The sequence below is a fragment of the Sardina pilchardus genome, chromosome 15 (genome assembly GCF_963854185.1).
Source record: "Sardina pilchardus chromosome 15, fSarPil1.1, whole genome shotgun sequence".
Classification (NCBI taxonomy): domain Eukaryota; kingdom Metazoa; phylum Chordata; class Actinopteri; order Clupeiformes; family Clupeidae; genus Sardina; species Sardina pilchardus.
The window spans coordinates 324,369-336,868 of record NC_085008.1 but is presented as its reverse complement, the minus strand read 5'-3'; positions in this window follow the sequence as shown (position 1 = coordinate 336,868).

Sequence of the window (12,500 nt, the reverse complement as noted above, 5' to 3'; positions counted from 1 at the left end):
ATGGGCTTCATGATGCCTTCCCCTCTCTTCACCGTTGGAAAAACATCTAGAAAACATCTAGAAAACATCTTACAGCTGAGCAGTCCTGAGAGAGAGTTGCCAAAACTCAAATTATGGGCGCCATGTTGTAGCAACTCTGCACATATACGTCTGCAGATGTACCTGGCAGATAAATAGGCAAGGTTATATCGGCACAAACTATTCGAATTTCAGATGAACACATGGGACCCTGTCTTGTGTGAGTAATGGCTGTGTGTGTGTGTGTGTGTGTGTGTGTGTCTTGTGGTAATGGCTGTGTGTGTGTCTTGTGCGGGTAATGGCTGTGTGAAGAGAACTTGACCTGGGGCCAGCCATCTTATTATGTTCACACCGTGTTTAATTATGCTAATGGGACATCATTGCCTCTGGCCAAACACCAGCAGTGGGATGTGGGCCAGCCAGGGAATCTGAATGAAAGGAAATGGGCAATGAGCGAGGTATGAGAGATCTATTAGAGATAGAGGGAGATCTAAATGAGGTATGAGAGACCTATTAGCGATAGAGGGAGATCTAAATGAGGTATGAGAGATCTATTAGCGATAGAGGGAGATCTAAATGAGGTATGAGAGACCTATTAGCGATAGAGGGAGATCTAAATGAGGTATGAGAGATCTATTAGAGATAGAGGGAGATCTAAATGAGGTATGAGAGATCTATTAGCGATAGAGGGAGATCTAAATGAGGTATGAGAGATCTATTAGCGATAGAGGGAGATCTAAATGAGGTATGAGAGACCTATTAGCGATAGAGGGAGATCTAAATGAGGTATGAGAGATCTATTAGAGATAGAGGGAGATCTAAATGAGGTATGAGAGATCTATTAGCGATAGAGGGAGATCTAAATGAGGTATGAGAGACCTATTAACGATAGAGGGAGATCTAAATGAGGTATGAGAGACCTATTAGCGATAGAGGGAGATCTAAATGAGGTATGAGAGATCTATTAGAGATAGAGGGAGATCTAAATGAGGTATGAGAGATCTATTAAAGATAGAGGGAGATTTGAATTAGGGATGAGAGATCTCCCAGCTAACAATTTCTGGTTAGGAGAACGTTTTTAGAACGTTTTTTTCCTGGTTAGGAAAACGTTGCCTGAAAGTTGCGAATGTTGCCACAAGGTTCCCCAGGAAAGTTTTCTTGACGAAAATACTACGTTTTTTTCTGGTTGTTTATTTTGGTTAGCAGAACGTTCTCCTACCCTTTAGGGAACTTTACTTTATTTGGTTGCATTAACGTTCCCCTAACCTCCCAGCAACAAAGTGTAAAGTGGGAAAAAATATGTAGAATTATCGTGACATCCTTGCATGGCTCGCTGCACACTCGCCGTCTGAGACGACAGCCTAACTGTAACCTGGGAGAGCGAACGTCTCTGATGGCTAAGGCAATGATTATATATAGTATATGAATCTTCACTTACCATTAGCTGCTTGTTGAACTGCGACGAATACGGGCCGTTAATATGAATATGTGTCAGCTAAGTATTTAAATGCGGTTAGGTCTAATACTTTCTTGTCTACGGTGTCTTTTCCTATAATAAACGATTAGTCAGATCAAAACATAAGCAGAGCAGGCGCTAGCCTAACACACTGTTTCAACATTCAAAACTGGCTGTTTTTATTGCATCGTATGCCATTAAAAGTCCTCGGTTCAGAATTATGATGGATTTTGGTTTATTTTGTTTTAAATTGGGACTGGGAATTGTGGGATAGGCTGAGTGAACAGCACAGTAACATAGGCTATAACTTGGACTACGTGTTAATATAAAACAATTCTCCCCCGGGAACATTGTGCTGTTTAAGATGCAGTCTCAACGTTTGAGAAATAATTCATTGGAGTCCTCATCATCATATTTTCATAACAAATAAAGCTTTAAAAACATGAATGCATTTCTGCCACTCTAATCGATTATGGATTAATCCAAAACTATTCGTCAGATTAGTTAGCATGAAATCGTTGTGTGCCTGCCTGGGACTATGGCTAGCTAGCTCTTCCACCCGTACCCTGTACAGTGTTTTTTAAAAGCCTGTTGGACTTAATGGAACAAGTGCATGGAGAACGATGTGAAGAATGTGATCGATACATACAGCCAGCCTACGTGAGTAACTTTATATCTCTGTGTTATCCAAATGTCTTAAAGTTAGCGAGGTTGAGTCTGCTAAAACACCAACACCCCAGAACTCACGGACCCGAGATGAAAGTTTCTAGCTTCTCGCGCTGACCCCTTTAGCTGCTGACAGGCTGGCTTTGGTCGGCCGAATATCAATCCAAGAGGGGGGAAGAATAGAATAGGGCTATATGTCGATTTTGCAACAAATTATTCCGACTTTGCAGTGTGGCTGCTGGCCGTGTTCAATTGGAAACTCATAGAAACTTTGGGGCGATGTTCATCAATCAACCCCACGCACATAACCAGAGAATACCGATATGGTTATACAAATAAGATACCTAAAAACAACTAAGTAGCAACGTTGTGTGAAAAGAGAAATGCAACCAGAATATAACGTTTTTTTTCTTTAGTTGTAATAACGTTCGGGAAACTTTGATAACCTGGAGCTAACGTTCTCTCCAGGGTATTAGAAGGTTACTGATAAACTAACCACAGGAGAACCAGCGGCTAACGTTATTTGCTTGCTGGGATTCAACCAGAATATAACGTTTTTTTCTTTAGTTGTAAAAACGTTAGGGGAACGTTATTTGTTTTGACAACCTGGAGATAACGTTCTCTAAACGTTATTAGTAGGTTGCTGAAAAACGAACCATAGGGGAACCAAAAGCTAACGTTAGTGAAAGTTAGCAGAACGTTAATTGTTTGCTGGGCTATTACCTCATTGAGTGCCAACAACGCAATATTGTGTTTTTAGCTTTTTTTTTTATTACGAAACTAGACACTCGATGATTGAAAACTCATGAAATCTCACAATCCGGACATTTTATCTGGACATTATATCACAACGTGGCATTTGATTGATATTGCCGCATGAATTGTGTTGAATCAGGCACGTCAAGTCAATACAAGGTAATTTTGTAATTTTGTGGGTTCGTCACAAGGTGGCAGTCTAAACAATGGGATAGTCTATCCAGTGTTTGTTATAGGTCCGTGGGGCCGAGGAGGATCGAGGATCGAGGAGAGAGTTTGAGAATCACCCCGGGAGTAGCCTATGGAGGAGCTAGCCTTGCTGCATTACCTGCAGCGTGTTAGAGGCTAGGGCGCTTTAAATACACTTAGGCTAACACTTCCCTTGATGATCACTGACAAGTGCAGATTTTGTCCGCGATTGCATTCACGTAGCAGCTGTGGCGGCAACATAGGTCGGCAGCAGGAAAGGTTCCGGGGAGATACGGACGTATGAATTCAGACAGCACAACAACAAGAAAAAGGCCCTTCCGTAAAAAGTCTGTGAACATTGCGGAAATGTATGTCTGTCTTAAAGCGGCTTATATCTGTGTTTCTAGAAGACAAACAGGGATTTTGATGAAAACCAGCCACTGTTTAGCTTGGGATTTCTCAGGAATGGAGACACGTAGAAATAAACAGTTTTCACCCACTGAGAGCTCAGAGTCTCACCTTTCCAATGAGCCATAGTATGTCTCCATAACTATAACATAGAATACGCTGTGGCTCTACAAAAATAGTCAAAAATGAGGGGACATAGCTTCCAAAAACAGTGCGGCATTCAAAGAGTTAAAGATAGAGGGAGATCTAAATGAGGTATGATGAGATTTATCAGCGGTATGACATGCATAAGAGGTATGTGAGATCTATTAGCGAGGATTCGCTTGAGCCCCCGCTATGTTAGTTTAGCATAGTGAATGGGATCCTTTGTTGACGGATTGCATGTTGTGAATAAAAGTGAGCCAAAAACAAATGCAGAGAACAACCCCTTTCCCTTTAAAAAAAGGTTCTCTGTCAGTCGAAAAATGGCCAATATGGATCTAAACCTGTCATCAGCATGGTGTTTACTGAGCTGGTTGTTGATCAGGATGGTGGTCTGAGTGTGAGATAAACTAATGAATGAGGCAGCAGGCTGTTGTATGGTGTGTTGAGTGCCAGTTGTAATGACTACGGTGGTAATGAGTAAATACACATTTAAGTCTCAGATAAAAAGTTATTTCTGGTTATGGGCTTTTGTGACAGGCTGTGATGCTAAAAGTCGGGACTGATTTGATAAGTGACGGGGCTGTTGGTATGTCCAGTCTGATGTTAGACCCTTTCAGCCTCCTTAACAGCAACACTTGCTCTTGTGCCATTATTCAGTTATGCAGCAGTGCATAGGCGCCATCTGGTGGACAATTGGAGTTATGCATTTTCATCAGAATCAGTTTTGTTCGCATTTTGTGTGTAAATCCATTTATCCTTTGTAATTCCCTTTTTTAAATAATTCCCTTCAAGCACTACATATTATTCTTTATAATTCCCTTTTCAAATAATTCCCTTCAAGCACTACATATTCAAACGATAATGGCTGTTCTCAATGCTGGTGGTGACAATGGCAAATGTTTGAGCCGTCATGGCTATTCTCAATGCTGGTGGTGACAATAGCAAACGTTTGAGCCGTCATGGCTATTCTCAATGCTGGTGGTGACAATGGCAAACGTTTGAGCCGTCATGGCTGTTCTCAATGCTGGTGGTGACAATGACAAAATCATGTGTGGCTCCATCCTCCATTATGGCTCTGCAGTATCCGTCAGTGTGACCGAGCTAGCTCTGTGGTCTGTTAATGTTCTTATTGTGTACAGAAAACATGTCGCTTCATCCGAAAGCATTAGTTGGTAAGAAAGTAAGTAAGTTTGCTACTAGAGGAAGCTAACAGGGTGGTCATATTGGGTAAAGCAGCAGGCCAGATGCTAATACGATAGCGTGGTCATATTGGGGATCAATAAAGTATCTATCTATCTATCTATCTGGTCATATTGGGTAATGCCTCTCGATTTAAAGCAGCAGGAGATGTTTTTTTTTAATCTGTAGCCTATGCCTTCCTTTATTGATAATTACGAGCATGCACCTCCATCTCACAAAACACACACAAACAAGGTAGGCGTAATATAGACTCTTGTATCATTGACCAGATGAAAATGTTAGTCTGTCCTGGAACCATAGTTAGGAAAAAAAATGATTGAAGTCGGCATTTGAATTGCAGCGGAAACAAAAAAAAAAAACGTTCATGTTCGAGACGAGCGCAGTGAAATTGAAGGATATCTTGGCTATCTGTCCAACGACACAATTGCTGTTTTGCGATCTCGAAGAACAACTGCTTGACAAATGGAAACACATGTTTTGTCTTGCAACTGGACAAGGTGGTTTAGTTATTGCTTATGTCCGCTTTGTTAACTTGACAGCGAGCGAAGATATTCTATTCTGCGAGTATGTCAAAAGTAGGGCCCCTGCTGATGAGCTATTCAACATTCTCAACAATTAGTCTACCTGGCAGAATATGACATCAAATGGGAAATGTGAGAGACTTTGCTCGGATGGCGCACAGACGGTAAACTAAATGGTCTGCAGGCCGTGATAAAGAGGGTATAGCGCCCGATGCGCAATGGACGGACTGTTTCATTCAGGGAAGCGCTCATGTCAAGGCCTGACCTGAATAAGATTTTGAACGAGGTTGTGAGATTGGTGAACCTTCATTTATAACACAATGGTAGCATATAGTTGGCCCTTTTTCTTTATTTTTGGAAATCAGCTTTTTTTGAATTAAGGATGGACACCTTGTCAATAACTGACATTATTGGTCATTGATTTAGATCTTTTTTTCTCTATTTTTGAAGTGATAATCTGTCATCAAATGTTATTTGTTAGGCCTACTGATGTAGCCTATATTCAGCAACTGACATTATGTCAATACATTTTAAATTTTTGAGCTTGACCTACTCAGTGATGATGGACAGGTGGGGCTCGAGAAAGCCCCCTTGATCAAAGTGGGGAATGAAAGAAAAAGTTTGAGAACCACTGATTTAGAGGAACCTTATTTCTCCTGAGTTAGGCTAGTATTTCCAGTTGGAATGATCCCCTTCAGCCTTAAGTGCCCTGAATGATTACAGCATTAAAGGAAGTTCTGTTTTCAGAGGCATTAATAAATTATTCTCACCTTTCACCCAGTACACTACCACGTGCCACCACAGGGTGTCACTGTTGCACACAGAATGGCTCCATCCTGAGCCCAGCGTGTGATGACAGCATCCCTCTGTGGGGTGATCTGGCCAACTGTTGTGCTATTGTGTAACAGAGCTGCTCATCTCTACCCTCATGGCTCTGAGTCATCCGGCTCTCCTCTCCACTCCTCTTCTCTTCCCCCTCTCCTCTTCCTCCTCTCCTCTTCCCCCTCCCCTCCCTCTCCTCTTCCTCCTCTCCTCCTCCCCTCTCCTCTTCCCCCTCTCCTCTTCCTCCTCTCCTCCTCCCCTCCCCTTTTCCCCCTCCCCTCTTCCCTCTCTCCTCCCTCTCCTTTTCTTTCCTCTTCCTCTCCTCTCCACCATAATGCCATCCTCCTCCACACTGTCACCACTCTCTCCATCTCTCTCTCTCTCTCTCCATCTCTCTCTCTCTCTCTCCTCCACATGGGCTGTAGGGCAGAAGAGGAGGCAGATCCTGTTACTCTGAGAGGCCGATTGGTTTTCTCCTGCAGTTGTGCTGATAGGCACCAGCCTGCTGTCTTTATTGGCCTCTTCTTGGAAGCAGGATGGCCACTTTCACAGCACGCTCTGTCCATTCTCAGAACTCGATTTATGGTTGGCATTTCTCTCCATATTTGATAACCTATTTCTTTATAGACTCTAATCTATCTGAAACACACCTGTATGAAACAGTGCCCAGTATGCTGAGCACACTGTGTGTATGTGTGTGTGTGTGCGCAAATGGAAAAGTGGATGTACATTCACAGGGGTTTGGTGTGTCATCAGAATGGCCAGATCTAAATGACCTCTGCAGGAGAACAGGAACAGAACTGAAGTGGACCTCCCACTTACCCTGTAGAGGTCTCTGATGCAGTGGAGGAGGACCCATCAGTCACTGTAGAGGTAACTCTGCACCACAATAACACCATTCAACTGCTCCAGCCAAGAACAGCAAGGCAGACTCTCCTGGAGATTCAGAGAGCCCAAAACATGGAGTACTGGTCCAACTTAAAACTCCAGGGAAAGTTGGCAAAACTGCCCTCCGCAGACCACTCCGTCTCACACACCATCTACAGTAATGCCACCATTGGAGAGGACATCCTCACCTTTTGTGTAAAAGCCTGCCTTCAGGTTCTCCCCACAAAATATAACTTCTCACTATGGTTTCCCTCCAACCATTCACCCCTCTGTATGCTGCATGACCCCCCCCAACATCTGGAGTCAGTAGCCCACATCATGAACAGCTGTAGCTCTGTTAAAGGGCTGTATAATGCCAGACATGATAGACTTGTGGACCTCATAGCTGCTCAGATCCCATGCACAGAGGAAGAGCATTTGATATCAGTCATTGAGAACCTAGGTTACAAATGCCAGCTCATTGTGTTGGTGTTTGGTAGCCTAGGTCATGTACATAGGTTGGCGGTCCGTGGACGATGTCTCCTATACCCTTGAACCTGTAAACTCTTGATGGATTGCTGAACTGCTTTAATCTACTGGATTATTCAAGAGATTTGGGACAAGAAGACCTTTTACGGTCTCAAACGCACTCTGACACTGGTCAGTCCATATGATTGGAACTTTTGGACTTAGTAAGTCAGTGAGAATTAACACGACGGACGAGAAGTTTTGACAGAAGCTGCAGTAGTACCCTACCATACCCAAAAACCACCTAAGACTGCGTCGGTCATCAGGCGCAGGAAATTCCAGAATGGCCGCAACTTTTGCCTCTACCGGCCGAACCTCACCCCCACCAACTACACAGCCTAAGTAGGTGATTTTAGCTTTGGCGAATTCACACTTTGACAAATTCAGTGAGATTGGCATCTGCTAGTCGCTGGAACAGCTCACGCATCCGAAGGATGTGTTCAGACCATGTCTGACTGTACAGCACGATGTCATCCAAGAAGGCTTCACAGTCAGATATTCTATATTCTAGCCTATGGAAGCAGGCCGGCACGTTACACATTCCAACGCCAGCACACGGTCATTTAGAAATGCGTCGGGAGTGACAAACGCAGAGATCTCCCTGGCGCGAGCAGTTACCGGGACTTGCCAATAGCCCTTAAGCATATCGAACCTACTGACGTAAACAGCCCCCCTAGTCTGGCACGCCCTCCCAGTGACGTAGCCTAACACCGTCGGCGTTGCTGTCGCTGGTCTGGCCAACTGCTCATCGAGCAGGATTTCTGAATTCCGCAAAACTGCGGAACTGTCCCCTTTGGTTGAGAACCAATCAACTTTGAGCAGCTCCAACGGCTCTGGGTAGAGGAGTGTTCAAGGCAGAGGAAAGAGTGTTGTTATTGGTTTAAACTCGGCAAACCCCTTTCTGACATCGACCAGTAGCAAATCGAGGCACTTAAAGGAGGCGGGTCAACCAAGCGCTTGGAGAAACCGTTTAGCACAGGCTCTTGGTCAGACCAAAGTCTCGCAGAACTTTGAAAGTTGATGGCAATCAGGCTAGCGGCCCCCACCCTGTCTACACAGTCATCTGCACGAGGCAGAGGGAAACAATCAGGTTTAGTGACTGAATTGACTTTACGGTAATCCGTACAGAATCGCAGAGAACCATTGGATTTGTCTACAAGAATGCATGGAGAACTCCAAACGCTAGCACTGGGTTCAGCGATGTTGTGGCTCAACATGTACTCTACTTCTCGCTGCAAATGAGCTCTTTTGATCGGGTTAGCACGATATGGATGTTGCTTGATCGGTGAAGTGGAGCCTACATCGATATCATGCTCCAGCACGTTGGTTTGCGATGGGATGTCACCGAAGATGTTCGAAAAGTCACGTATCAGCCGTTGTACATCCTGGCTCTCTGAGGGTGTCAAATATGAGAGGAACTCAGGCAGTTTTGCGAGCATTGCCGAGTTGTTTACCTGCCTACCGGGACAGACCGACTTGGGTCTGTTATGTCATCATCTTCAGTAGACACCAAGGATGACAACGTAACAGGTACCGCTTTGAGCGGAGGCTCGCGTTTCAGAACCTCGGTGGGAGGCGCCGTATCACATGTTCGCACAAAGTAAGGTTTGAGCATGTTCACGTGAGTCAACCGCGAGCTCTGACGGCGATCTGGCATTTTTATTACATAGTCACGATCAGATATCTGCCGCTCAACCGTATAAGGGCCACTAAACCGCGACTGCAACGAGAATCCAGGGACAGGGAGGAGCGCGAGCACTTGGTCACCCGGTTCGCGCGGACATGGTACCACTTTTTCATTTTCGATTGTGCACCTTGCAGATGTTTTTTCGCCATTTCACGTGCAGTGAACAGACGTGAGCGAATGTACACCGACATGGTGTAACAAAGTACGGGGGTTAGACTCACTTAACCAAGCCTCTTGTTGAGAACTGCAATATGCCCGCGGGGCATATGGCAGAACACTAGTTCAGCCGGGCTGAATCCAGTGGACTCTTGGACCACTTCTCGCAAAGCTAGCAGCAACCAGGGAACTCCCTCCTCCCAGCTCGCCCCTAGTTCAAGACAGTAAGCCTTGAGCATTGATTTAAACGTCTGGTGATACCTCTCTAGCACTCCTTGGCTTTCGGGATGGAATGCTCTGGAGATGTTGTGCTCAATTCTAAGCTGTTTCAGAACTTTGGCAAAAACTCGAGAAGTAAAGTTAGTTCCCCTGTCGCGTTGTACCACCCGAGGTAGACCGACGAGCAAAAAGAACTTAACCATTGCTTGCACGACAGCTTTGGTGGTTATCCTGCGCAGGCATTGCCTCTGGAAAGCGAGTGTTGGCGCACATCAAAGTAAACAGATATTGGTAACCACTAGTGGAACGTGGAAGCGGACCCACACAATCAATGATGATGTGCTCAAATGGGTCTTTGATCACAGGGATCGGATACAGCGGAGCAGGAGGAATCTTTTGGTTTGGCTTACCTATGATTTGACAAATTTGGCAGGTTTTGCAAAAATGCCTCACATCTTATTTTAATCCTGGCCAATAGAGATGACGCAGAACACGATCATATGTTTTAGTGACACCTAAGTGTTATTGGAATCTTAGCGCTTTGAGTCAGCCACTGACTCTTCTCATCACTGCCTACGGCAGGTGACACAGGTTGGGAGGTGTTAGACACAATCGTTTTTGACGAGTCCGAATCGAGATCTGCCAAAAAAGTACTCTGCAAATCCTCGAACGCATTTGCATTGGGCGCGTCAATTAGTTTGGACATTGCACAGGTGATAGCAAAAGATGGGAAAACATCCGGAAAGTTTTAACCGCACTCGTCCTCCTCGGGGGACAGTGGCACAGCAACAACTTCTGGTAATTGGACTGGCTTTCCCCAAATATCCCCACCAGCAATATCGTTACCGAGAAGGAAGTCGATGCCTGGAACTGGTAACGACGGCCGTACTCCCACTACGACGCAATCAGCAACTAGCTCAGACTCCAGCTGGACCTTGTGGAGAGGAACTGGAATAAAAGTCATGCCTATCCCGGATGAGCCTTCCGCGGCTTGTCGCGCACTTGTGGGTTAACACGTACTCGTCAGCAAGGACAGCGGCTTTCTCGAGCGTCGTAGCCCTCTGTTCGCTGGCGTACATCGCCACGGCATCAGGGAGACCGTTTTTGAAGTCTTCGATGAGAACTAGTTGACAAAGCTGCGCATAATCGGTGACATTTTGCACAGCGTACCAACTTACAAAAAGCTGCTCTTTCTCTCCAGCGATTTCTACAAACGTCTGCCTGTCTGTTTTACGGTAGCGTCTGAACTGCAACCTATACGCTTCAGGCACAAGCTCATAGGCTCGAAGAATGGCACTTTTTACCCCACCGTAATCTGCACTCTGTTCTACCGACAGGGACGAGTATACCTGCTGGGCCCTTCCCACCAGCACGCACTGGAGAAGGAGTGGCCAAGCAAACCTGGGCCAAGCTAGAGAAGTGGCAACACGCTCGAAATGGACGAAATAGCGATCTACATCCTTTTCATTGAATGGAGGGACAAGTTTAATGTTTTTAGCAACATCGAATGACTGATGCATTGCAATATCGATACCTTCCTTTTTAGCAGCTAATTGTAATCTAGCGAGCTCCACCTGAGAGGTGAGCTCTTGCTCACGGGCTTGCATTTTTAACTCTTGTAATTTTGACTCTTTGTGACAAGCCAATTCTTCCCTACGCATTTCCAACTCTTCAATATCTTTACGCAGCTGTAGCGCTTGTATTGTCGGATCAGTGCGAACGGGAGATTTAGGTCTAATCAGAGTTTTTCCAAGAGATTTTCTCCTTGGAGTTTTTGCAGGAGTCGGAAGATTACCTCCACCTGCCCTATCAGGCGAAGGTTCGCCCTCATCTGACTCATCAGCCAGAGCTGGTGGATTTTCTGGCTTAGGAACGACATCGATCAAGACACTTAATGTTGAATGCTTTTTACGCCTAACCTTGTATGAGAGCGCAACCCCATAATGAGCGGCTAATTCAATCAGCTGGTCCTTAGTTAACGATGGTAACAATGTTGCATCTGGTTTCTCAATAAACTATTTTACCGCTGCCATTGATTGTGTTTACTTACTTCAATTTCCCTTTTTGCAGATAACGATGAATAAACGATTTTACATTATGCTCTCTCTAGAGGTGTGCCTCAAAACAGAACACACTGGAAATCAAAAGATTTCTTTTAGAGTAGCACGAAGCTACGTCATTTTAAGCAAGGCTTAACAAGGTGGTTTTTAGACCACAGAAGTGTACCACAAGCAAGCTATGGTCAAGGCTTGTTGCAGCGCACAAACAAATCACCGCAATGCAGTGCAGACAAGTCGTTACCTACAAAGCAACGCACAACCCCTTACACAGCGCTACCTAAGGCAAGCACAGAAATGCTTCAAAAAGCAGAGCGCAAACGCGCAAGTGAGTCAGTCACTCAAAAGTCAAAAAGCAACACAGAACACGCAGTACAAGAACAGTGCAGTTAACCGGATCAGCGGAGTCCCCTCCTCCCTAAACTGAAAACTCTACACCTGACTCGTCTTCTGGCCGTACCGAGCTCGAGGTGTTCAAGTCCCCGCTCCTCGGATATTGCTTGAAAAAAGACAAAAAGGGTCGGTCTTCCTATGGAAACTCCACGTACCCGGAGTGCACTTACCTCGTCCTCCACACACGCAAAAATCCGTAAATATCCCAGTGACGATGAGACGACGAGACCAAATCAGGGTAACAGGCCGAATACAAACTTTAGACAAAAAAGTCAAAAGAACCGGACACGAGCCCCCAATTAATCCATGTTACGGCCCATGATAAGCTCTGAACATGGATAAAAAGACCACAGAGACAGCGTATCAAAAGGCCCAAAAGTAGCGATCCCTCACAGGGCGCAATATTGAAAAAC